The sequence below is a fragment of the Dromiciops gliroides genome, chromosome 1 (assembly GCF_019393635.1).
Source record: "Dromiciops gliroides isolate mDroGli1 chromosome 1, mDroGli1.pri, whole genome shotgun sequence".
Taxonomy (NCBI): Eukaryota; Metazoa; Chordata; class Mammalia; order Microbiotheria; family Microbiotheriidae; genus Dromiciops; species Dromiciops gliroides.
The window spans coordinates 300,380,806-300,405,967 of NC_057861.1; the positions used below are offsets into that span (position 1 = coordinate 300,380,806).

The following is a 25,162-nucleotide window of genomic DNA, read 5'->3' on the forward strand; positions in this document are numbered from 1 at the left end:
TATTCTGTATAATTCCTAGATAGTTGTTATATGTTCCTTCTCACGGTATCACTTGTCTCGATGAAAAATTATCGGATGTGATATTGGTCTTAGGTTTGATGAGGCTGTATAAAATCACCATTAAGTTTTAGTAATATGTTCCAGGAAGACACCATTTTCCTCTCATGTCTGATTAACATATGGCAGTCTTAGTATATTTCCATATGGAGTCACTAGTCTCCATAACTCATCTCTTCTTTCTCTCAGCTGTACTAAATGACCTCTCGCTTCTTAGCACCCATGGATCCTTAGTCACATTTCTGGGGCATAAGAAATTGCTGCTTCTTCAAAAGGCCCAGACCCACCCTCTACAGGAATATGCTATTAGGCAATATGTAATTCTAAAATTTCCATCTATGTATATCATAAACTTAGACATTAAAAGATACTTTAGAAGTCATTTGGTCAAACCTACTTATTTATTTTATAGTTGAGGAAAATAAGGAGCAAAGAAGTTAAATAATTTGCTTAAGATCGCATAGGTAGTTAAATGTGAGAGCTAGGATTCGAACTCTGGTTCCTTGAATAAAAATCCAGAACTTTTCATCTGCTGCCCTGCATGTCTCTCTTTGTCACAGTCTTACTCTCTATAACTTCTTGATGTTTGGATTCCTTTCTATCACTTTAAATTCTTCTTCCTCTTTGTTTTTACCTCGAATGATTCCCCCCCCCCATTTTTTCAAAGAACATTTCTTTTTCTCCCCTCTCCCGGGGGGGGGAGGGAACACTGGAGAGAAAAGAAACATTCCTCCAGCTTTCTGATCTTCAAAGAATATCACTGATCTCACTAGATAAAAGTATCATACAAATAAAAAATTTCAGAATAGATGGGCTCATGGGGTAATGTGCTCCCTAGAGATGATAGAGCAGAATCTAGGTGACCCTTTCTTGAGTTATCATCATAGAAGGGGCTTGTGCTTCAAGAAGAGATTAACCTTTAGGCTCCATTTCAACTCTTAATCTACTATAGAACGTTGAATTTTGGATCCCTCAGTCTCTATGAATAAATAACAGTGTCTATAATGTGCATTAAGAAAACAAAAATGTGGATATGAATACGATAGACTACACCCTAAACAGTAGTATATAGGTCCTATTCTCAAGGTTCTCATGTGTGTATGTGGGCAGGGTAGAGGTTGCTGCTGGTGGTACATTGACACAATTATCTGGGGCAGATCATGACCAAAACAGAACTAAGTATCTTTCCCTCTTAAACTCTCCCCCTAATCTTATTGTAGAGGACAACACCATCCTACCATTTCCTCAAACTCACAGCCTAGGAGTTAGCCTGGATTGTTCACTATCTCTCATCCTCCAGATCCAATCTGTTGCCAAGACCTGTCAGTTTCGCCTCTGAAACATCACTTATATACACTCCTTTTTCTCCTCTGATACTGCTACCACTCTAGTACAGGCCCTCAGCACCTCACACCTGGATTACTGTAATAGTCTCCTTCCTTTCTTTCCACTCCAATTCATCTTCCACTCAGCCAGCAATGTGATTTTCCTAAAGTGCAGGTCAGACCATGTCACTCTGTACTCAATAATCCACTGGTTTCCAATTGTTTCTAGGGTCAAATATAAAATCCCCTAGCATTCAACGCCCTTCGAAACCTACCCCCCTCCTACTTTTCCAGTCTTCTTACTCTGTACTCCCTAACACATTCTTTTTGATCCAAAGACACTGACCCCTTGTCTGTTTCACTTACAAGATATTTCATCTCTTAGTTCTGGACATGTCCTCTGGGTGTCCCCCAAGCCTGGAACTCTCTCCTTCTTCTGTCTTAACTACTGAAACCCTTGGATTTCTTTCAGTCCCAACTAAAATCCTACCCATCCTAAGAAGTCTTTCCGAAACCCTCTTTAATTCTACAGGCTTCTCTCCCTCCCCCCCCCCCCCCCGCAATTATCCTATATATGACTTGTTTGGGCATATCTCCTTCCTTGTGTATCCCTCATTAGATTGCTAGATCCTTAAGGGCAAGGATTCTGTTTTTGATTCTTTTTGGAGCACAGTGCCTGACACTTAGGTGGCACCTAATAAATGTTTATTAACTAAGTGAAATACAAGAAGGAGTGAGATACATGAAAAGAAAGTAGACAAAAAAAAAGAAGGCAATAAATAAATAAATAAAACAAAAAAAATTATTTTAAAAAAGAAAGGCAAAAGGGCATTTCTTTATTGTCACTTATGGCTGGTATTTTCTGTCTTCCTCACTGTTTTTCAATAGCAAGCACAGTGCCATAGGCACACTGACCATTCCTTTAGTTAAAAATAATTGATAAAACATAAATTGGTTCACCATCCTACCTTACAATGTATGGACTACTTGGGCAGGGTTACACTGATGCAGATATCGCATGTTGGTGAGCTATTAATGAAGTCTTTGATGACTTCTTTAAGTTATTGATTGTGCTCAGATTTAATTTAGTCAGTAAAATTCCACTAGATTTTTTTGTCTGGAAGTCCAGATCTCTGTTATTATATAATCTGTCTAAATTGCTGAAAATCATCATTTCATTTATAATGGCTTGAAGGAAATGAGAGAAATGAAAACTTGGCTCCAGTAAAGTACCTATCTGCCTTTTCTTTCTACAGGTACCAAAACTACCCAAATAACTCTTGCTTACTGAATTTTCTTGAGTCCTCTGAATCTGACTGGAAGGGCCTTGACAGAAGCCTATTAAAGAGGTGGGCATCATAACACTGGCCACTGATTAGTGTGCTTTATTTTGTTTTTTTTTTTAATTGTTCAGTTGTTCAACTGTATTTTATTCTTTGTGAGCTCATGGACTAGTCCATGGGGTTTTCTTGGCAAAGATATTAGAGTGGTTTGCCATTTCCCTCTCCAGCGTGTCTACATTTCATAGATAAAGAACTGAGGTAAACAGGGATTAAGTGGCCTGTGCAGGGTAACACAGATTGTAAGTGTCTGAGGCTAGAATTGAATTCAAATCTACCTGACTCCAGGCAAAGTGTTTTATCCACTGTACCACCTAGCTGCTTCCCTGTTTTTAGAATATTCCAGGTTAAATGGTGCCTTTGTTCACAACATATGGTTTATGTATATGGTCCTCATAATTCACCAGTGTCATGATATAAGTCATTGTGAAACACTGTGCTTTCAATCAGAATTTAATTTAAGATGAAACTTGGGATCATAAGATCATTCAGCACTGCAGACATAATTGTTTTTGTTTGTTTTGTTTGTTTGTTTGTTTTTTGTGGGGCAGTGAGAGTTAAGTGACTTGCCCAGGGTCATACAGCTAGTAAGTCTCTTTGTTCACAACACACTGTTTATGTATATGGTCTGCAGAATTCACCAGTGTCATGATACAGTCATTGTGAAACACTGTGCTTTCAATCAGAATTTAATATAAGATGAAATTTGGGATCATAAGATCATTTAGCACTGCAGACTTAGAATTGTTTTTGTTTGTTTTGTTTGTTTGTTTGTTTGCTTTTTGTGGGGCAATGAGGGTTAAGTGACTTGCCCAGGGTCATATAGCTAGTAAGTCTCAAGTGTGTGATGTGGGATTTGAACTCACATCCTTCTGAATCCAGAGCCAGTGTTTTATCTACTGCACCACCTAGCTGCTCCTGCAGACTTAGAATTGTAAGAGATCTTATGTCATTTAGTCCCACCCCCTCATTTTACAGACATATATTTATTTCCAGAAGTAATTTTTATCAAATTCAGTTAAATTTAATGAACACTTACTGAGTAACCAATATATGAAATTTTGTCAATGTCTAGATAAATGACAGAAGTCCATACCCCCATGGACTTTGTTTATGATACTAATCAACCATTATTTTATCCCTGTGGCCCAAACCCTTATTATATTAAAGGATATATCATTTTTGATTATCTGTACCATATTTTTCCCATCCTTACCTTCCTTTTTCATTCTCTTGTTAACACCCTAATTTTGAACCTTTTTCCCAGATCTCTAACAATTGAAAGATCTTCTTGACTACTCTGATGTGCTTATAATCCATGCAGTCTACAATTACTGAATAAATTCAGTCATAATACCTAAGTAACTTAGTTGTTCACTTATTCAAAGATGTGTTTTCCCCTAATCGTCCCCCTCCTCCAACATACATTCTGAGCTCTGGTTAAACTAAACTGCTTTCTGTTTCCAAACCTAAATTTTACTTTCTTCTCTTTGTACCTTTGTTAATATTTCCTTTTTGTGGAATGTTTCTTTATCCTCTTTATCCATTGAAATCCTCTTTATTCTTTAAAATCTCATGTCCTTTATGAGGCCTTTCCTATGAAAGGATTTATTTATTCCCTCTTCTGAATTCCAAGTCTTCTTAGTTTGTAAATTTATTATACTTATACTTCACTATGTTCTTGCATGTGTGTATGTTTCCTTTGCTAAGTCGTAAGCTTCTTGAGGGTAGTAACTATCTCATTTATAGTTGTGAAAGGATCCCTTGATGTCACTTTGTGAGCATTAGCTCATATTAGTCACTAGATGGTGTTCAAACTCAGTAAGTTCATTTGAGCACTCATACTCAATAAAGTCTAGCTAGGGAAGAGAAAGAACTATCTCTTGGTATTGGTAGCCTGTGGTTTGAACATTTTAGCTAAAAAGGAATAAAAATCAAAGAATATGAAGTCATTTTTATCTCAATCTATAGAATGATGGGGTCATAATATTTAGATTTAAAAGAAGCACATCTCTGATACATACTGGTGGTGTGATCTTAGGCAGGTCACTTAACCTCTCAGTATTCTAACTCTTTAAGACCATACATTTCAGAGAGAGCTCTGACATCCATTAGTAGAAGGATTTTCCCTATCTGGGAATTGTCTATATTAATGAAATCATGGGTTCCATCACCATCCCTATTCCTATCCATCTCTATCCCTACCCCTTATCCCTATCCCAATCCATATCCATATTCTTATCCGTATCCCTTTCCTATGCCTATCCCTATCCCTTCCTTATCCTTATCCATATCCCTGTCCTTAACCTATGTGTATCCTTATCCCTATTCCTAGGGATATTATAGATAATTTACCCTAAATGTTTAATTTTATAGATAACAAAGCTGATCCCTGGTAAATAACAACTTGTTTTCAGTGCAATTTGTTAATATCATCCTGCTTGGGCTATACCTTCATAAGTATTTATGAAAGCATTATTGAAGAATAGGATTTATAAACTTGGCCAAAAGTATATGCACTTATGTTCCTAGCTCACTGCTATACTGTAGAGAATTTTTAGTATAATCTTAGATAATGACTCTCTTACAGTCTTCTTTAAACCAACATTCTTAGTTGTTTCTCTTATAATGGCTTTTTAGTACTCTAAGTAAGATGTTCATTCTTAATCTAGGAGATAAATTATTTTCTCTCTACTCCCTAGCTACAACTCTAAACAACTTTAGTTTCCCTTAACAAAGCTAATTCTTTTCATCTAAGTAGAGGATAAAAAGGCTGAAACTTTTCAGGCTGAACAGCTTTTCTGTTCTGAGTATAATTTCCACCTCTCAAGGGGTGAATATAACTTCGTTGGACCTCAAGATACTTTTCTGCTTCTCCAGTGAAGCTTTCTGGTATACATAAGAGTATCTTCAGAGGCCTCTTCTTATCTAGGCATATCTAAACTTAGCCTTTGTCTCCTTCTCTGACAGAAAGTTCATTTATATTGTGAACATAACAAAATGTTTTGCTACTCAAAGTCTTTACTTATAAAACCATAGGTATCTGAAAAACCTTTCTCCTGGGTCCTATAGTTCTTACCCCACCCCTCCCTTTCTTTCTGACCTACGGTATCTGTGGAGGGCAGACTGAGGAAATAGAGATTTAAAATTTTTTTGAATTTCTCTAGTAAAGATTGGAATGGGTGATACTTCACCATGTCATTTGTTCATCACATCATGATGACAAATTAGCAAACTTCTTAAGCTGAAAACACAATTAATTCTTATAAGCAATATAGTTAACTTTCATTGATACTTTTGGTGACTACCCAATTTCATCTATATGGATATTCTCTCCACCTGTGCAATCCTTTCTCATTTTGTCATCCCGTGTGGTTCTTGTCTGTTGATTCCCATAAATCTTCCTATATGTTATTGATGGTTTTTTAAAAAAATCCCTCTCACTTGTTAGTTTCTTCCCCCATTGCCTTAGAACTTCCATTGTAACAAATGAGCATGGTTAAACAAATACATTATTATATTAACTGTGTCTGAAAAAATGTGTTTCTTTTGCTGTCCACCATCCCTTTATAGAAGGACAGGGTCCATGCTTCACTCTCAAGTCTTCTGAAGTTAAAATATGTCACTTTGTTAATCTGAATTCTAAAGTCTTTTGCTATTATTTTGTGTTACATTATTGAGGTCATTGGGAGAATTATACTCCAGGTTTGGTTATTTTGGTCTCTATTTGTTTATGTTAATTTCTCTGAATTTTTCACATTTGTCACTTCTTATACAACAAAAATATTCTATTGTTTTCATATATGGGGGTTTGTTTAGGCATTAAACAATAAGCATGACTTTACTTCTAGTTTGTTCATATTACCAAAATTTCTGTTTTAAATATTTATAGGATTATGTATGACATCCTTGGAGTATATGGCTGGTTGTGATATCTTTGGATTGAAGAATATGTACATTTTAGTAACCTTTTTCTTTTCTTTTCTTTTTTGCTGTGTGCTGAGTGAAAAAAAAAAACCCAAAACAGAGTTTCTGGCAATTAATAATGTGTTTATTAATTAGGCTAGCTAATAATCAATAAATTTATGATCAGTTGTTTCTCTTGGAAAACCAAAGACAAAATCATGCAGATGCTGAAAGTATTAATGATTTTGTAAAAGGGAAGACCTCTGATAAGTAAAAATCAACCCTGATTGGGGGACATTTAAAGAGGCTGTAGGCTAGAAGTCTCCTAGTTGGGTGGGGTACCACATGCTCCTTGAAGACTAGGACTATCTCATAAATAGGTCATATCGTTTAGAAATTGACTTTTTACAGGAGCTGAGCCTCAGTGAAGAAATAAAAGAGAAAAGCATGGATCCCAAATTAATAATTATTAATCCAATAGTAAACTTATTTTTCTCAGCTGTTATTCCAAATATATTTTCTAGACTGAATCACTGAATGGTTTTTGCTTCAGACAAACTAAGACCTGGGAAAGACCTAAGCTTAAAAGGCTAAGGTCTCCCACTGCACTCAGGGCCATCTCCAGTTATCCTGATTTTTGTCTTGCCACTGTACCCAGTTTGACTGGAGAGAATGAAGCTAGTGACTTTGCATAGCTCTGCCTCACTTAAATCGAATTCACTTGTAAGTCAACACATTACCTTCCTGATGTCATTGGTCCTTTTTGTGAATAAAGGACAAACAAGGACAATCTTCCAGACCAGTTTGGAGTCAATCTAAGTCATTACAATTCTACAGTATATATTTGCCACTATTTTATTGTTATTGTTCTTTTCATTGACCTTATTTTAGTCATTGTATAAATTTGTTTTCTGATTCTCCTTATTTTATTCTCCATCATTTTGTATGCCATCTTCTTTTTGTATTCATACTTTGTTATTTCTTAAAGAATATTATTTCATTATAATTTATATACCATACTTTCTTTAGCTATTCCCCAATGAATGAGAAACATAATAAGAGTTAATATTTATATAGTGATTTGTTTTGCAAAGTGCTTAACATATATCATCTCATTTGATTGACCATGTTTTCAATAACAAGAAGTGTTAGGATAAACATTGGCATATAGAGTTCAAGCGCCATTATTTTTATTATTGACCTCTTTGTGAGCATAGATCTACCAGTGGAATCTTTGGGTCAAAGGGATTGGACTTTTAATTGCTTTTTAAAAAAACTTAAATCCAAATTTCTTTCCAAAGTGTTTGTATCAATTCACAGCTTCTCCAAGAATATATTACCATGTCTATATTTCCTCATCCCCTCAAATTTTAACCATTCCTATCTTTTGCCACCTTTTAAATTTTGTTGGATATATCAGGTGAAACAATGGTTGTTTTGATTTTCATTTCTCTTACTGTTAATGATTTAGACCATTCCTTTAATTGGTTATTGACAGGGTATAATTCTTTCTTGAGAACAGATTGTTTATTGCCTTTGGATACTTATCTAAGTTTCCACAACTGTAAAAAAAAATAGTTGAATCAAAGGGTATAAAAGGTTCTTTCCTTCTCTAAGTCTATGATTCATCCTGTGGATGAATTGTTGCCTTATATGTTTCTATTAATTGTCTATATATCTTGAATATTGGACTCTTCTCAGCATTGTTTGATACATTTCTCCCCAAACTGAATTCTTACCTTGTAGTGCAGAAAATATTTTCAATGAATCAATGAATCAGGAAATCAAAATGTATTTATTGAGCACCTGCTATGTGCCAAGAACTCTGCTCAATGTTAGTGATACAAGTACAAAGAATGAAACAATCCTTATGTGTAGGGAGTTTAAATTCTAATTGGGGAGGCAAATACTTTGAAAAGTATGTAGATCCTGAACATTAAAGTAGATATATACAAATATATGCAAAGTAGTTGGACATTAGGTAGTTTGGGATTATATAAGCAGGTAGGGGATTATATACGGCATCATATAGAAGATGGAGCTTGAGCTGGGTCTTAAAGATAGATAGAAACTCGATGAACTGGAGGTAAAGAGATCATTCTAGGAATATTCTGCTTCTTTTATCTACACCCTCATCTCCCCCCAGCCCCCACCAGACCCAACTATTTGTTGCTCTTGTGGTTCTTGTTCTGGTTTTCATTTTCTTGAGGTACTTGTAAAAGAAGTTCAGTTTGAACTGGAATCTTTGACGTGTAACTTTTTTCCAGCCCATCAATCTTCCACAGAGGAAAACTATCGTAATATCTTGGAATAGCAGGAAATCTCTTAAATAGTTTCTCTCTTTTCTCAATACATGAAAAGTCTACCTTTCTATCAATCATACATGTCTTCACTAAGGCATTTCTTTCCTTCTCTTGTCTTGTCTTGTCTTCTCTTGTCTTGTCTTCCCTTCCCTTCCCTTCCCTTCCCCCCCTTTCTCTCTCTCTCTCTCTCTCTCTCTCTCTCTCTCTCTCTCTCTCTCTCTCTCTCTCAGGCTGAATTTGAATTCAGCTCCTCCTGAATCCAGGGCTGGTCCTTTATCCACTACGCCACCTAGCTCCCCATTCACTAAGGTATTTAACACCATTTCTCATGTGTCATTAAATGGATGACTTTAAATGACTGTTTCCAGTTGTCTTGTTGAAAACATGTTGGCATCCTATTTAAACTTGCCATGCAACTTTGGTTTGTCTTTGGGTTTAAAGATAACTTCAATTCTTCTAAAATCATAGTGGTTATGATTTGTGTTATCACATGTAGAAAAAGAATAGGAGGTTTAGCTTTGGTCACATTGGTATAGGGAGCTCCTGGATAAACAGATTGCCTCTCCAAATTACAAATTAGGACCTTCTCTTCAACAATTCTTAGAGTTGCACAGAGCATTGAGAGTTTGCATGACTTTGCCCAGGGTCATAAAGCAGTATTTATGAGAAACAAGTCCTGAACCCAAGTCTTCCTGCCTTAAAATCCAGCTTGCTATACATTGTAACATGCTGCTATTCATCATAGGTAGAAAATCAGTGTCAAAAAGACAGCTTCTCTTGCAGCAAGCAGCTTTGTATCGTTGAAAGTATTAGACACTTTTGGAAATGTAATCCAATCCGTTATCCTTATCCTTTTCAATTATAAGCCCAAGTGATTGTCTACATGTCTTTTTAGATACATTCTGTATTTTGGGAAATACATGTTGCTCATCTCTGTGGATGGTTATACTTTGGACAAATTCTTTTTAAATTCTTGTGGATTCTATGGGGCAGCTAGGTGGCACAGTGGATAGAGCACCGGCCCTGGAGTCAGGAGTACCTGAGTTCAAATCCGGCCTCAGACACTTAACACTTACTAGCTGTGTGACCCTGGGCAAGTCACTTAACCCCAATTGCCTCACTAAAAAAAAAAAAATTCTTGTGGATTCTAAGTGTTCTATGGTGTTACTCAATTAGCAGAATCTTACTTCTTACCTAGAAAATTTTGCAAACCTTACCAATCAATAAAACTTCTCCCCCCCACCCCTAACTTCTTGTAGGGCATTTTACATAAACTTGAAAAATATCTGAACATATTTGTATCGACCTTTAATACCACACTTGACATTAATACTAAGCTAATCATTGAGCAGTGTATGGGCAAATTATAAAAACATCAAATCTAGTGTATAAAAAACAATATAATATGATATGACACAATGCAATACTGTACTATACTATAGGTTGAGCGAGTCATTTAACTTCTCCGGGCTTCTGTTTTCTCCTCAGTAAATGAGAAGCTTGGATTTGGTGACCTTTGAGTTAGTTCTTATAAGTCTTTGAAAGGATGATGGATAGGATTAATAAATCATATAACTCCATAGCTAAGTCTTTCAGAATATGACATGGTATCTTGTCTTTCTTTATATTTTGTATGAGTTAATTTTGATGTACCTTGTAGTCTGTCCTTTGTTCTAGAAGAGAACCATGACATTGGGAGGTCATGTCAAAACTTGTAGTGAATCGGATTTAAGTGGCGGGGGGATGTGTGTGTGCAAAGTCACTCTCCTTACTCTTTCCTCCAGAGCCAGCTGTGTCCATTTGGCAAGATATAGATCAGGATGACTGGAGATGGCCTCATATTTTTTGAGGCAATGAGGGTTAATTGACTTGCCTAGGGTCACATAGCTAGTAAGTGTCAAGTGTCTAATGCTAGATTTGAACTCACATCCTCCTAATTCCAGGGCTAGTGTTGTATTCACTGTGCCTACAATGATGTAATTTAATATTATTATGTAGATACATATACAAATACTCATTTTCATGCTAAGGACAGCTAGGTGGAGCAGTGGAAAGAGCACTGAGCCAAGAGTCAGGAAGACATGAGTTCAAATCTGTCCTCAGACACTTATTAGCTATGTGACCCTGAGAAAGTCACTTAACCTTTGTTTGCCTCATTTTCCTCATCTGTAAAACTGGAAAAATAATAGCACCTACACTCAGGGTTGTTGTGAAGATTAAATGAGATAATAATTGTAAAGTGTTTAGCACAATGCCTGATACAGAGTGCACACTATATAAATGTCAGGTATTATTATTAGCTATTCTCATGCATATAGAAGATTTAAAAAGAGATATCAAACCTTTCCTGACTCTCTTGATAAACTTTCTTATAAATGAAAATATATTAAAATCTTTGCAGTAAGTAAAATTGCAGGGCCAAATCAGAATATTATGCATGGGAATTAAGGCAAAAATTATAGATTTAAGCTAATGATTGCTCTAAAGCAATTTACCGCCATCTGGAAAAAGTAAGCTATACAGAAGGTATTTCCGAATTTATCCAAGGGAGGAAAACAGCATAAAAAGTGAGAGAACAGATTGATTTTAATTGTAATCATTTCAGTCAAATCTTGATAATGACTTTCAACCAATATTTATCACAGTAATGTTAATTATGTGGAATGTTCTTTCACTTAATCATTGACATACTAACTCTATGGGAGCTGTTACAGTTAAGTAATTTTCTCCTCTGAGGGTCATGTTGAATGCCTTACAATTGAAGAGGGCACTTAAGCCAGGACAACATATCCAGTCTTAGAGCCTTGTCATTTTTCACAATGTCTTTTCTGAAAAATGAATCACCTCACATTTTCTCAAAGCCAGATTTTGAAGGGCTCTTCTTGTATAGCAGCAATACAGAATTAGCATTTATTGCTTCCCACATTAATCTGAAAGACATTGTACTTCACATAATCACTGCCTACTTTAATACCTTTGTCCTAGTGTAAGCATTAATTATACGTGTCAACAATAATCACTTTTCAATATGATAATTGTAGATAGAGAAAAGTCCACCATTAGCAAATGTGTGCTTGAACGATAATGTCTTCAGAGATGAGTTTTATTTGTCTAATATGTTATGGTAGAGCTTTCCATGGGGTCCCTTAAGATTCAATGCCTAAGAGACCCCAGAGGTGTAAAAATTATCTTATTTCTGTGATATTAATAAGAGCTCTTTACATAGAACAGAAAACGAAGACCTGGGTGCCAAAGAGAATGATATCCTTTTAGTCATTTAATAGTAAATGAAAGGATCTCTATGAGAGTTTGTTTTTAATTTTTGTGCATTTAAAAATATTTCTTAATAATTCAGCAAAAAGTTACTGAGTATCTACTTTGTGCCCACACAGTGCTAAGCATTGTGGGTGATACAAATACATGCTTTCCCAAAAGTTTTAGTGCAAACTTAAGCTATTAAAATTATTTAAACTTTAATAGCTTAAAAGTACATATAAGACTTTTTGGGACAGACTATATTATTAATATATGGCTTCTGTCCTCAACTGGGATGAATATATTGTCAACAAATTATAACCTTCCTATAAGTTTGACATTGGGATTTAGTTACAATGTGGTTCTTTCTTGGGTCACAGTTTTAGTACAAGTATAATAAGACAGTGTGGTAATGTTGGAAAGAGCACAGGACTTAAGAGTCAGAGTATTGTATTTGATTTTGAGTCCCAGTTGAACACTCACAATCTGGGTTTCTCTGGGTAAGCTGCCTTGGTTTTCTTATCTGTTGAATGGGCAATACAATACTTCCAATATCTACCTCCCATAGTTACTGTAAGAAAACCACATTATAAAAATAAAGTGCCATTGAAATATGTTTTATGATTGCAAAATAATCTTATCTTATAAATAAAATCATAACTAGTCATTTGAGGCAAAAGATGGCATAGTGGAAAGATCACTTGATTTACAGTGAAAGAACTTAGGTTCAAATTATGGGTCTATTAGCTAACTGTGTGACCTTGGGGAAGTCACATCACTTTTTTTGGCCCTTAGGTTCCTCTTCTATAAAATGAGGATGTGAAATTTTTAAGATCCTTTGCAGTTCTAAGGCTGCAATTCTATAATCTTGGGTCTTCCTTTAACAAGAACCCTAAAGACCATAGTCAGATTAATTAATTATATCAAATAATATATGAATAACTGAATATTAATATTAAATATTAATTCATACAACAATACTAAGTGCCAATGTCCTCTGAAACTTTATAATATGAAATAACATGAACTGTGCATAAATGAATATAGTCAAAATTAAAATATTTTCAACCAAAGGACAATGACATGGTTGACCTTAAAAAGCTGGAAGATATGACCGATGACAAATAGTTTATAGAATAGTGAAGTAAAATAGATGATCAAAAGATGGGTTGGGGTTCACAGGAAGGGGTACATGACCCTGGGAAGACTATATGAGTTTAAAACAGGCCTATAATTCCAAAGTAATAATGGTACTAGATAGAAGAGTCAACATAGGGACTTAGAAGAATAGGAGAAGAAGAAAGAGACCTAGAATTTGGAGGATTGGAATATTAGATGAGGAAAAGGTCAAAAAGGCAAAAGATAGGAGCTAATCAAAAGGTAGAAGAAGAGGACCCAATAATTAAAATTAGAGGCATTAAATCAGAGTGAGATCAATATCAAGGCTGTTTTTATGCTGATCTGCTCTAATACTGGATATACAAATTCTTATATTTCACCTCCTTTGGTGTCATATTGATATTAGTACCTATGATGGGATCAGGAGATGCTAATGGGAAATGAAGGAGTTGGTAGAATTGTAATGGCAGGGAGTAATGGCAGATACAGGCTATCAATTTAGAATTAAATATCTGGGTTCGGGGACAGCTAGGTGGCGCAGTGGATAAAACACTGGCCCTGGATTCAGGAGTACCTGAGTTCAAATCTGGCCTCAGACCCTTGACACTTACTAGCTGTGTGACCCTGGTCAAGTCACTTAACCCTCATTGCCCTGCAAAAAACAAAACAAAACAAAACAAAAAAACCAAAACCCAAAACAACAACAAAAAATATCTGGGTTCAAATAATGGTTTTGCTGTGTATGGGACTTTAGGTCAGTTAATGGAACCTCTTAGGCTCAGTTTCCTTATCTGTAAAATTAGTAGTTTGAATTGGATGATTTCTAAGTTCCCTTCCATCTTTAAATTCTATGATACTATGATCTCACTTCTTCTTCTACCCTTCGATCCTGCTAATTTGTAAATAAAGACTTTGAGAAAATTATGTCATACTATTTTCTATTTGAATATCTATTTTATTGTTAAAGGCTCATCAAAACTCATTCACAGTTTCTTATATCTTTTCTTTTCCACTGATTTAAGGCTTCTAATTCTATTATTGCTAGTTATACAACTTCCTCCCTAATGTATCCCACATTTAATTCAAGGTTTGAGAGTGTTTCATTTACAGTAGCTTTCATTTTACTGTAAGCTTTGTTCCATGTTGTATCTTGCCCCCTTGTCTTTTTAACCATATAACTTTTATAGCTTGGGACCATTAACTCCCATCTGTAGATTCACTTCCAAGACTGGGATGTGAGGCAGGGAGACTATAAGAAGCTCATCATTTCAGACTTGTGGCTGACAAGGTGGCAATGGTTACCTATAAACAACAGGTACCTGTTTTCTTCCACCTGTTTGGCAATAAATTACCACAGTAGGCATCCTACCTTAATCCTTGCATACAAAATTCCAACCTGGCAACCTGGTTCCCCTTAGGAATTGAATTTTCTGCTTCTGAGCCACAAGTCCCTGAAATCTTCTTCTAGGCCTCTTTGTTTTTAACTCTTGCCAGAAGAGACCTTAAAGTGGAGAGAACACTAGTTTTGGAAACAAAGGACCTTGTTTCAAATCCCACTGTTAATTGAAACCTAATCAAGTCATGTATTCTCATTATATCCCAGTTTCTTCAAATATAAAAGGAAATGAACTAGATTACTCAGAACCATTTCCAGTTATGAAGCAGTGATCTTGCCTATTTATTTTAACCTCTGTTTTATCTGTCCCACGCTCTATTTGAATAGACACTCATAGATACATCAGATTTTGGACCAGGTCTTTGACTAAATGCCTATCGGTATGTATGTCCTGCTTGCCCATCACACTGTACAATAACTAATGTTCATATTTACTTCTGCCTTTAGAACTGCTTGCCCCACAAAAAAACACTATCATGTCATGCTCCTGTGGTCTAACATTCATTTTTCACCTGACCTATGGATCTGACTGGATTCCTTGTTGTGATTCTTCCAGTGAGGTCATAGAGTCTTTGGAAGAGACAAAAACTCCTGAAAGAACAGGCATTTGTTTTGCCTAATGAAAAAAAGATGAGAGTTTGGGAGTTTTCAGCCCCTGACATGGTGCTTGGTGTGCCTTGGTGTTGTTGTTCATTTGTTTCACTCATGTCTGATTCTTCATGACCTCATTTGGGGTTTTCTTGGCAAAGATAATGGAGTGGTTTGCCATTTCCTTCTCCAGCTCAGTATATAGTAGGTGCTTCATACATGATCATCAATTACTTGGTTGATTGAGAATGGCTTGAATAGGTTTTTTTTACTATTTTACAACAGTTGGAGTATCACATACAAAAGTCCACAGGTAAAAATTAAATTTTGATTCTTTTCTTACTTTTTGAAGTGGTAAGCTCTCAGAGAAAAGTATCATTTCTTTTTTATGTTTTAAAACAGCACCTTGCATTCCGTGGGCAGTTAAAACAGCAGCCACTGCAACAATGGCTGTAAGATCGAAGGTAGAAAGTGAGGGCAACTCATCAGGAGGTCAGTCTCCGAACCAGCGGCTATGAGATGCAATGTAATGAGAAAGAAATGGAGTTCACTAAACTTATGAGTCCCAAAGGGAAAAGAGATGCTCCTATCTACTCTCTCACTGTCTGAATGCAGCTGCATTCAATAATGGATGAAAGAAAACAAGGGAAGCAGCAATCAGCTCATTGCCATTTTTATTTAATGGTTAAGAAGAAGTATGTTACATATAGTAATGTTAAAAGTATCTTTACAGTTGGGATTTTCTCAGTAGCACAAAACAAGGTATATATTCAGTAATCTTTGGTTAAAATAATGATACTAATATTTTTAACCTGCCTAAACTCGACTAGAGTGATAAAGACTTCAACTCCAGCTTATTATTACTACACTTTCACAAGGATTTGAGTGTACAGTTTATGTTTTGCATGCAGAAATTAATACCATTATGTTTTTAATAATGTTTTCCATTGTAATCAACACAAAAATAGTTCTAATAGGAAATCTCATTCAAGGAATGTGCCTTTCAAAATTAATGTGTTGTATTTTTTTCTACTAGAAATGGTAGCTTTCTAATAAAGCTACTAAATGTTGCGCATTCACATATCTTTAAAGGAAGAGTGAATTCAGAACTCAGTGCTACAGAAGATTATTCATCCGTGTAGATACAATTATATCTGAGTAGATAATGGATTTGTGTTATTCTTAATGTCTATACATGAAGATAGCGAGACTGAAATAGTTTTATAACTTTTCAGTACATTGAACGAAAGAAAAGTATGACAGCAGAAAGCATCTGATAAATTAAATGTGACATGTTTTTTATCCATATAAAATGGTTTCTGAACAGCTGGTAATTGTGAATATTTCAGCAGTCATTTTTGATGTGGAATATTACCTCTGTGCCCAACACTAATGAGTTGTGAGTTGCACTTTATCAAATTGACATTGGCCTTATTTTCTTTTTCTTCTTCCTTCCTTCCTTCCTTCCTTCCTTCCTTCCTTCCTTCCTTCCTTCCTTCCTTCCTTCCTTCCTTCCTTCCTTCCTTCCTTCCTTCCTTCCTTCCTTCCTTCCTTCCTTCCTTCCTCCCTCCCTTCCTTCCTCCCTCCCTCCCTTCTTTCTTGCCTTCCTTCCTTCCTCTGTTTCTTTCTCTGTCACTCTGACTCTCTCTGTGTCTGCCTCTCTCTGTCTTTGTCTCTGTGTCTGTCTCTGTCTGGCTGCCTCTCTCTGTCTGAAATGCACAAACTATATGTAGTTAATAGAGTACTTAATGGAGGTGTTCACATATTAAAACTGTAAGTGTTTTCATAAAGTTTCACTATCAGTTTTTTCTTTAAAATTTATCACAAAACCAGAAAAAAAACCCTCATTTTGAGATCAAAGAGGATGAAAGGGATCTATACTGATTGGTATTTTTAAAAGAATTTAATATGTATTCATCACTGCATTAGGATTAAAAAAACCAATATTTTGGGATGATTGATGTAGTACAATGAGAAGAATTGATCATTGGGAAGGTTGTTTGGAAAATATTTATAGCAGCTCTTTTTGTGGTTGCTAAGAATTGCAAATCAAAGGAATACCCATCAAGTGGGGAATGGCTAAACAAGCTGTGGTATATGATTCTGATGGAATATTATTGTGCCACAAGAAATGACAAGCAGGGTGATTTCAGAAAGGCCTGGAAAGACTTATTTCAACTGATATATAGTGAAGTGAACAGAACCAGAAGAACACTGTGCACAATGAAAACAATATTAATTGCTGAAGAACTGTGAATGACTTAACTCTTCTTAGCAATCCAATAATCTAAGACAACCGCAAAGGACTAATGGTGAAGCATACTATCCATCTCCAGAGAAAGAAATTATATTGATTGAACACAGACTGAAGCATGATGTTCTTCACTTTCTTTCATTTTTTTCTTTTATTTCAGTTTTCTTTTACAAAATGACTAATATGGTAATGTTTTACATAATTGCACACATATAATGAATACATGATTGCTTAAAGCTTCAGGGAGGGAGGAAGGAAGGGAGGGAAGGAGGAATTGAATTTGGAACTCAAAACTTGAAACAAAAATGTTTATCATAAAGATATGTATACAGGTTGTATTATGATTTAACAAATAGACTCATCCAATCTTACAGCTAGAAGAGACTAGAGAGATTATCTTTAAAACCCTTAACAGTGGAGTAATCTCATTTACAATATCCTTGATAAGTGGTAATCCATCCTGTGCTTGAACACTTTTGGACAGTAAATTCACTATCACATTAGGCAACCAATTCTAGTTTTAGATATTTCTAATTGTTAGAAGGTTCTTCCCAATATTGAGTTGAAATCTGTCTCCCTAGAAATTCCATCTTTTGTTCCTAGTTCTACTTTTTTACCTTAATGAGTTTTCTAATACGCTCAACAAAATATCATCTTCAAGAAATACTTAAATTAAAAATATGGGTTTTTAATAAAGTAGTCATATGGACATAGGGATATATTAAATAATACTTATATGACTGTGATAAAATCACTTGAAAAGCATTTAACTCCCTTGCTGAGTATTTTAACATTATTTTAGAAGTTGTTCAAGTAAGAATATTAACTATTTTAGAAATCATCTTAGAATTATTTTCTAAAAATGCATCTCCTCTTTTGTATAAGGAACTTGTTAAGAATTAAACCTTGAAGTACCATATAAATGTGAGCTATTAATCATCTTCATTATCATATTCTTCATAATACTATAGTAACAATTTGTTTAACAAAAATTTGTGAGGTAATTAATCCTAACTATGGAAAACATCCTTGAGAAACCTGGAAGTAGGCCAAAAAGGTATATAAATGAGCAAAAATGATTGTTATGTTCTAGCTACTCTGTAGCTTATGCACTTGCTCTCCACCTATGATTTCATTAGTCTCTCCATTCTTCTTCTTGGTTACCCCATGCAGTCCCTTGTAGTTTGATTATCATCACTTTAGATCTTGTTAACCCAGTCTCATTTTCTCCTCTGATTTTCACCAGTTGTCTACTACACAGTTCAAACTGTGCATCCTGGAGATATCTCAAACTCAACATATCTAAAACCAGACTCATTCCCCACTCCAACTATAACTCTAAAAATTTAACTATTCTGTTAAAGATATGGTCATTCTTTTAGTTTCCCATATTCATAACCTCAATAGTGTCCTCAGCTCCCTACCACACAGATTATCTTAGACTTCTAAAACATCTTTAAGTTTATGACCTCATCATCTCTCATGTACATTGCTATGGCAACTTTTTATTTGGCCTTCCTGACTTTAATCTCTTCCAGTCTATCTTCTCCAAAGCTACCAAAATGGTTTTATTAAGTGTAGATTGCAACATGTCACTCCCCAATTCAGTGAACTCTAATAAATCACTATTGACTCTAGGATCAAATATAAATTCCTGTTTAGCTTTTCAAATCCTTCATGGTGAGGCCTAAGTTTATCTTTCAGGCTCAATGGACATTGCTCTCCTCTTCATACTTTATAATACAGCCAAACTAGTTTTTTTTTCTTTTGATTTTCACAAATGATATACCTAGTCCTGCCTATGTCCCTTTGCAATGTTCATTCTTCATTCTTGTAATTCATTCTTTATTCTCCTCTATCTCACAGACTCTTTCTCTTCTTCTTCTTTTTTTTTTTTTTTTTGGTGGGGCAATGGGGGTTAAGTGACTTGCCCAGGGTCACACAGCTAGTAAGTGTCAAGTATCTGAGGCCAGATTTGAACTCAGCTCCTCCTGAATCCAGGGCCGGTGCTTTATCCACTGTGCCACCTAGTTGCCTCTTCTTTTTTTTTTTCCCCTCTCTTCTTTTAAGATGTAGCTTAAGCATTACCTTATGCACGAAATCTTTCCTAATCCCCACTCCCATAGGCTAGTGTCCTTTCTTCCAAACCACTTTGTATTGTACTACTTTGTATTTATTTGCATTTATTTGATTTACATTGATTATGTATACACTTATATATGTACTTTTTATCTCCCCCATTAAAATGCAATTTCCTTGACAGTTGGGATATTTCCATTTTTGTACTGGTATTCACAGTGCCTGGCACATTGAAGGCACCTGAAAGATGCTTTTTGATTAAATGTTGGGATAGCTTTCATTTGGAGCCCATTAACTCTTATGAAAATTCTAATTTGGATTATCTGCTTCTCAACCCTTAGTATTTGCAGTTGAGTCCTTTAAAATGCTTCAGACAATATAAATGTATAGAAAAAACATGAACACATTAAGCGATGCTGTCCAGTGCTATGAGTTAAGGGCCAAATGTTGCTGCCTACCTCATACAAAAATCATTGTTTATAATAAGGAAGATAAATTATCAAGGACCACGTTTTCAGAATTGAAGTGGTGTATAAACATAATTATTTTTTTCTTTTGACTGAGACCTATGATTTCATTAGTCTAAGGAACTCCTGGTGTGGAAAATTTTTCCAACAATATAATCAATCTGTAACTTAGTCTTAGTTGCCTAGGATATAAAAAATTACAGTATTTACCCTTGGTAACAAGTTATTTTTCAGACTGAAGATGGGACAAAAAGCCTTCTAGAATCCAAGACTGGCCTGTCTGTCCACTAGTCTATGATTTCCCTTAGTGCCCTCAAACTTAATATTAAAATCAAGACTTAGATATCATATAATCATTCTATTATGATGAATATCATCAGATATTATAAGCACTGTATATTTTTGCTTCTATTCTGTTAATATGATGACAGAACTCTGAGCAGAAAGACTGAAGAGGTTTCATTATTGCTTGATGGTCCTACAGTACTTGTGAGAAGAGACAAATAGCATAATGATGAAAGCTCACAGGTATTCCAGATAACAGTGACTCTGTTTAGAGTTTATTCCAGATAAAAGTGACTAGCTTTCTTCCTATGCGATTTTAAACAAGGAAGCAAAATGATTTCTGTGATTGTCTTCTTGTAGTAAGGTGTTCTATACAAAGAAGCATAGAATGTATCTTTTAAATCATGTATTTGGTTAGCAGTATCAATTTCAAGATAATTCTTAATATATGTTTGCTATTTAATTTAGCTTTGTACCTATTCTGTGAGGCATTGGTACAAATTGTCCTTCCCTGGAAATTGAAAAGGAAACAAATTCCTCTCCTAAGCTCCTATATCACTGTGGCAAATAGGTTTATAAACAATAAAATTTTAGCTTCACAGGGTCATATTGCTGCTGAAAATAAACCATGAACAGACAATCATATTAATACCGAAGTATACAAAGCTTGGGGCTGTCTAGTAAGTGTCAGTAAGTCAACTGACCCAAGCTTCCAGGTTTTCAAATTAATCAGCTATGGGGGATATTGACCATTTGCATTATGCATCATTAATTTCATTTTGTTTTCCATTTATAGAAGGGAATGTGTTGTGTAAGCATTTCATATTATCTCTACTCCTTAGGATTGGAAATATAAGAGAAATAAGTATTTCAAATCATCATAAAATTACTGAATTAAACCATAGCAACACTAATCATATCTTTTTAAGATTTCTTTTGGCCTACCATGTTTGCTTTGTTATTGCTGTGGATGACACTTTGCTGAGCTGGACTATGATTTCTTATATAGAGGTGTTAATGTCAAGATTGACAAATGTATGTTCTCTATTTACTTTTCAAAGTTGAAGAAGGAAGATATATTCAATATTCTCAGTGAGAGCAAAACTTATCTACATTGCTGAAGGCGTGCAAAAATGTCACCTATTGACACTCTCAATATTTCACTTTGTTATAAATATACCTTGTCAATAACGTAAAACTATCAATAGTAAATATCTATTATGACTTCATGCAAGAGTTTTTAATAATTAATTTCACATAAATATATAATCTAAAGAAATATTCAATTTTTAAACTATTCTCAACTGGCACACACCATTCTTTATTGTCAAAGATTCTCAGCTTTTAAGATGCAGTATCAATAATTTTTTACTCTAATTTAAAATATAATAATGTTTATTTTATCTTTATAATCTAAAATATCATTAATTACAAAAAATTATTCATGTTACTCAGTAGGATGACGTCCATTTGAACCCCAAGAAGAATTAGAAAATCATGATATTAATTTTTTAAACTTCATCTAACAAGAAGAAATTAGGAAGGAAAAAAAATGTTTGTCAGGCAGTTTATATATTCCAGACTTAAAGCTTAGATGCGTTTTCATTTTCATATGTTTACATTTAAATAACTTCTCTTTTCTAATACATTGATTTTGAGAGTTGAAATCAAAGCAAAGCTACACTCTACTACAGAAAAGATTACTCAGTGATAAACAAATGAGAGAATGTAAATCTATACCAGCATGGTTAGTTAGAGCCCCACTGCACCATATCTGATTGTGCTGTAGTCAAAGTCAACAAGCATTTTACAGCAACACTTCATTTATCTACTATTATCAGAGAATGAGCTGTGTCACATAGCTTCATTTCCAGGAAACTTAACCTTTTCCTATTTTAAGCACCAAGATTTTATTTTCATTTCAAGCATTTTGGGGGAAATATTTGTAAAAGTATAAAACATTGGCTTCACTTCTTAAAAGACATACCTAATTCAGTTTAACAATTTATTTTCAGGGTTCTGATTTAAACATTATTAACAAAATAGAAGCAAAACTCTGGGATTGTTTATCAACATTGAATTATTACATAATTTCTAAGGGTTGATTTTATTTTAAACATAGTCATTATGAGAGTAATGTAGGGTGTCATAGCATAGTGAATAGGCTTGCCTTGGATTCAGGAAGGCTTATTCAAGCCCTGCCTCTAACACATAGCTTGTGACCTTGGACAAATAATTCAGCTTTTCAGTGCTCTTGGTAACGTAGATTAAGTTTAGGTTGAATTACATTGGTGGAAGGAGTTTATATACCAGGAGTACCCTAGACTGATAAAATCATAAGTCTCAAGCCAACCAATGGTAATTATTCATATATATAGTTATGAATAAAGTTATATATATAAAGTGTTATATATATAGTGTTATATATATATAAAGTGTTATATATATATATAAAGTTTTAGATGTTAATGTATATACATGTACATAGATATATATGCACACACACATATATAGACATATATATAAAGATTTTACAATTTAAAAATCTGTTTCACACACATACCAGAGATTGACCCAATGTCTCAACAGCTATTCTGACATAATTCATATTCATTCATTTATTCATCATGCTCATTCACCTAAAGCTATTTGACACCTATTTTGAATAAGCCTCTATGATAGGTTCATTAGGAGGGAGGATCAAAGCATAATGGATGAATAAATAGAAAGGCATTTTTGAAGCACTATGTGTCAGACACTGTGCTGTGTTGGAGATATAGATACAAAAGTGAAACATTTACTACTGGTAAAAAGGGTATATTCTTTTTTGGGGGGGGGCAATTGGAGTTAAGTGACTTGCCTAAGGTAACACAGCTAGTGTCAAGTGTCTGAGGCCAGACTTGAACTCAGGGCCAGTGCTTTATCCACTGTGCCACCTAGCTGCCCCCAAAACGGCATATTCTAATAGGAAGGACACCATGCATAGGAGAATGGTGACCAAGGAAAGCCAATTCTTACCTTTCTAACCTTTTTATACTTTATCCCCCTCCACAGACTCTCAAATGCAGAGACACCAGCTTTATGGCTATTCCTTACACACACACACACACACACACACACACACACACACACACACACACACACACACACACTTCATCTTCCAACTATTTTCACGGACTATCACCATCCCTGGAATACTCTCTCTTCACCATTGCCTTCTGGCTTCCTTGACCTCTTTCAAAATTTAGCTCTAATCTCTCCTTTTTGCATGAGACTTTTCCCAATCTCCATCCATAACAACCCTTCTTATGAAATTGCCTTCCATTTTTAATGTATATCTCTTATATGTAAACAGTTTTTTGCAGATTGTCTTTCTCATTGGAACGTGAACTCCTTCAGTGCTTCAGATGTGTCTTTCTTTGCATCCCCAGGTCTAAGTTCATGTTGCTAATATTTTATTAGCAGTATTAAGAAATGTACAGAAAACCATAATACATGATTAGAGATTTAGAGAAACACAACTTAAAGAAGCAACCAGCCAGTCAGAAAAAAAAATGTATTTCTGATTTAAATACTTTATACTTTAAAGAACAGGTAGGAATCCAGGAGGCAAAATGGGTGAGGGAGGACACTGTAGGCACATAAAACAGTGAAAGCAAAGAAACAGAATAAAGAATGTTTTGATCCTGTTTAATGGCCAGAGAGTAAACCCATTTGACTGGAACCAAAACACACACACACACACAAAACAAAAACAAACAAACAAACAAAAAACCATGGAAGATGCTACCATGAGATAAAACTAAACAGGTGAGGTAATTTCTGAATATGACAGCCTTAAATGCCAAGCAAAGATACTTGAATTTTGCTTGGTCAACAATAGAAGATTCTTGAGCAGAGGAATGTGACTAAATCCATCCAGAAGAAGATTATTTTCGTATTGCAATACTGGGACATTGCCAGCCCTAGTTACTGATGCTTAAGTTGGGGTAGTATTTTGTCCTCTTCATAAGGGGCCAATGTGCATGGATCATATGGAAAAGTTTTGGTAATCAGAAATTACAGAATAACTTTCACTTCTTGGTAAGATCCTCAAATTGATTACAGAACTTGCTGATCAACTGGTCATCCTACCTTTTTAAAACATGTTATCTGCATCCAAAGAGCTGATAAAAAGTATGTATAGAATGATTTTACATGAATATATATGTATGTGCATATTTGTAGGTATATTTCTGTGCAATGGTATCCATCTGTAGGTGAGGGTTGAGAAAAAAGGGAAAAGAAGAAATTTACATGTTAACTTTATTGTATATTTAAAAGGAATGGCAAGTTGTACATAATAGATTTGCAGTTTCATGCACAATAATCCTGTTTTATTATACTATGTTATGGAAATGTTTGCTGTTTTATTTTATAGATTAAAAATAAAATAATTTTAAGAAGTTTAAAAAAGTTATTAGTCTTTATAAAATAAACACAAATAGCCATGATAGAAAATAACGTGAACTTGATAGAGGAGTAAAGTGACATGGTTTTTCAGAGCAAGGACTGAAGAGGGGATATAGTGTAGACAAAAAGACTTAGGAAACTGTTACAAAGTTGCAAGTAGATGAAAATGAGGGTCTGTATTGGTAAAATAACAGAAATTAGAGAGAAAGAAATAGATGTGTCGCATACTATAGAGGTAACATTGAAAGACTTTGATAAAAGATTCTCTCTGACATATGAAGAGAAAAAATAGTAAAACAAAACAAAACAAAACAACTCAAGGTTTTGACAAGACTG

General features: G+C 34.8%; 1 protein-coding gene across 15 annotated transcripts in view; it reads left to right on the forward strand.

Moving 5' to 3' along the window:
- Positions 1–25,162, forward strand: part of RALYL (RALY RNA binding protein like) — an 820,624-nt gene that overhangs the window by 158,538 nt on the left and 636,924 nt on the right. Inside the window, exon 1 of one of the 15 annotated variants that reach the window (XM_043977744.1) lies at positions 2,663–2,731. The exons of the other annotated variants lie outside the window; for them this stretch is intronic. The gene's annotated coding sequence lies outside the window, so the exon portion shown is untranslated. Of the gene's footprint in view, positions 1–2,662; positions 2,732–25,162 lie in introns of those variants that run through there. 15 annotated transcript variants of the gene reach the window in all.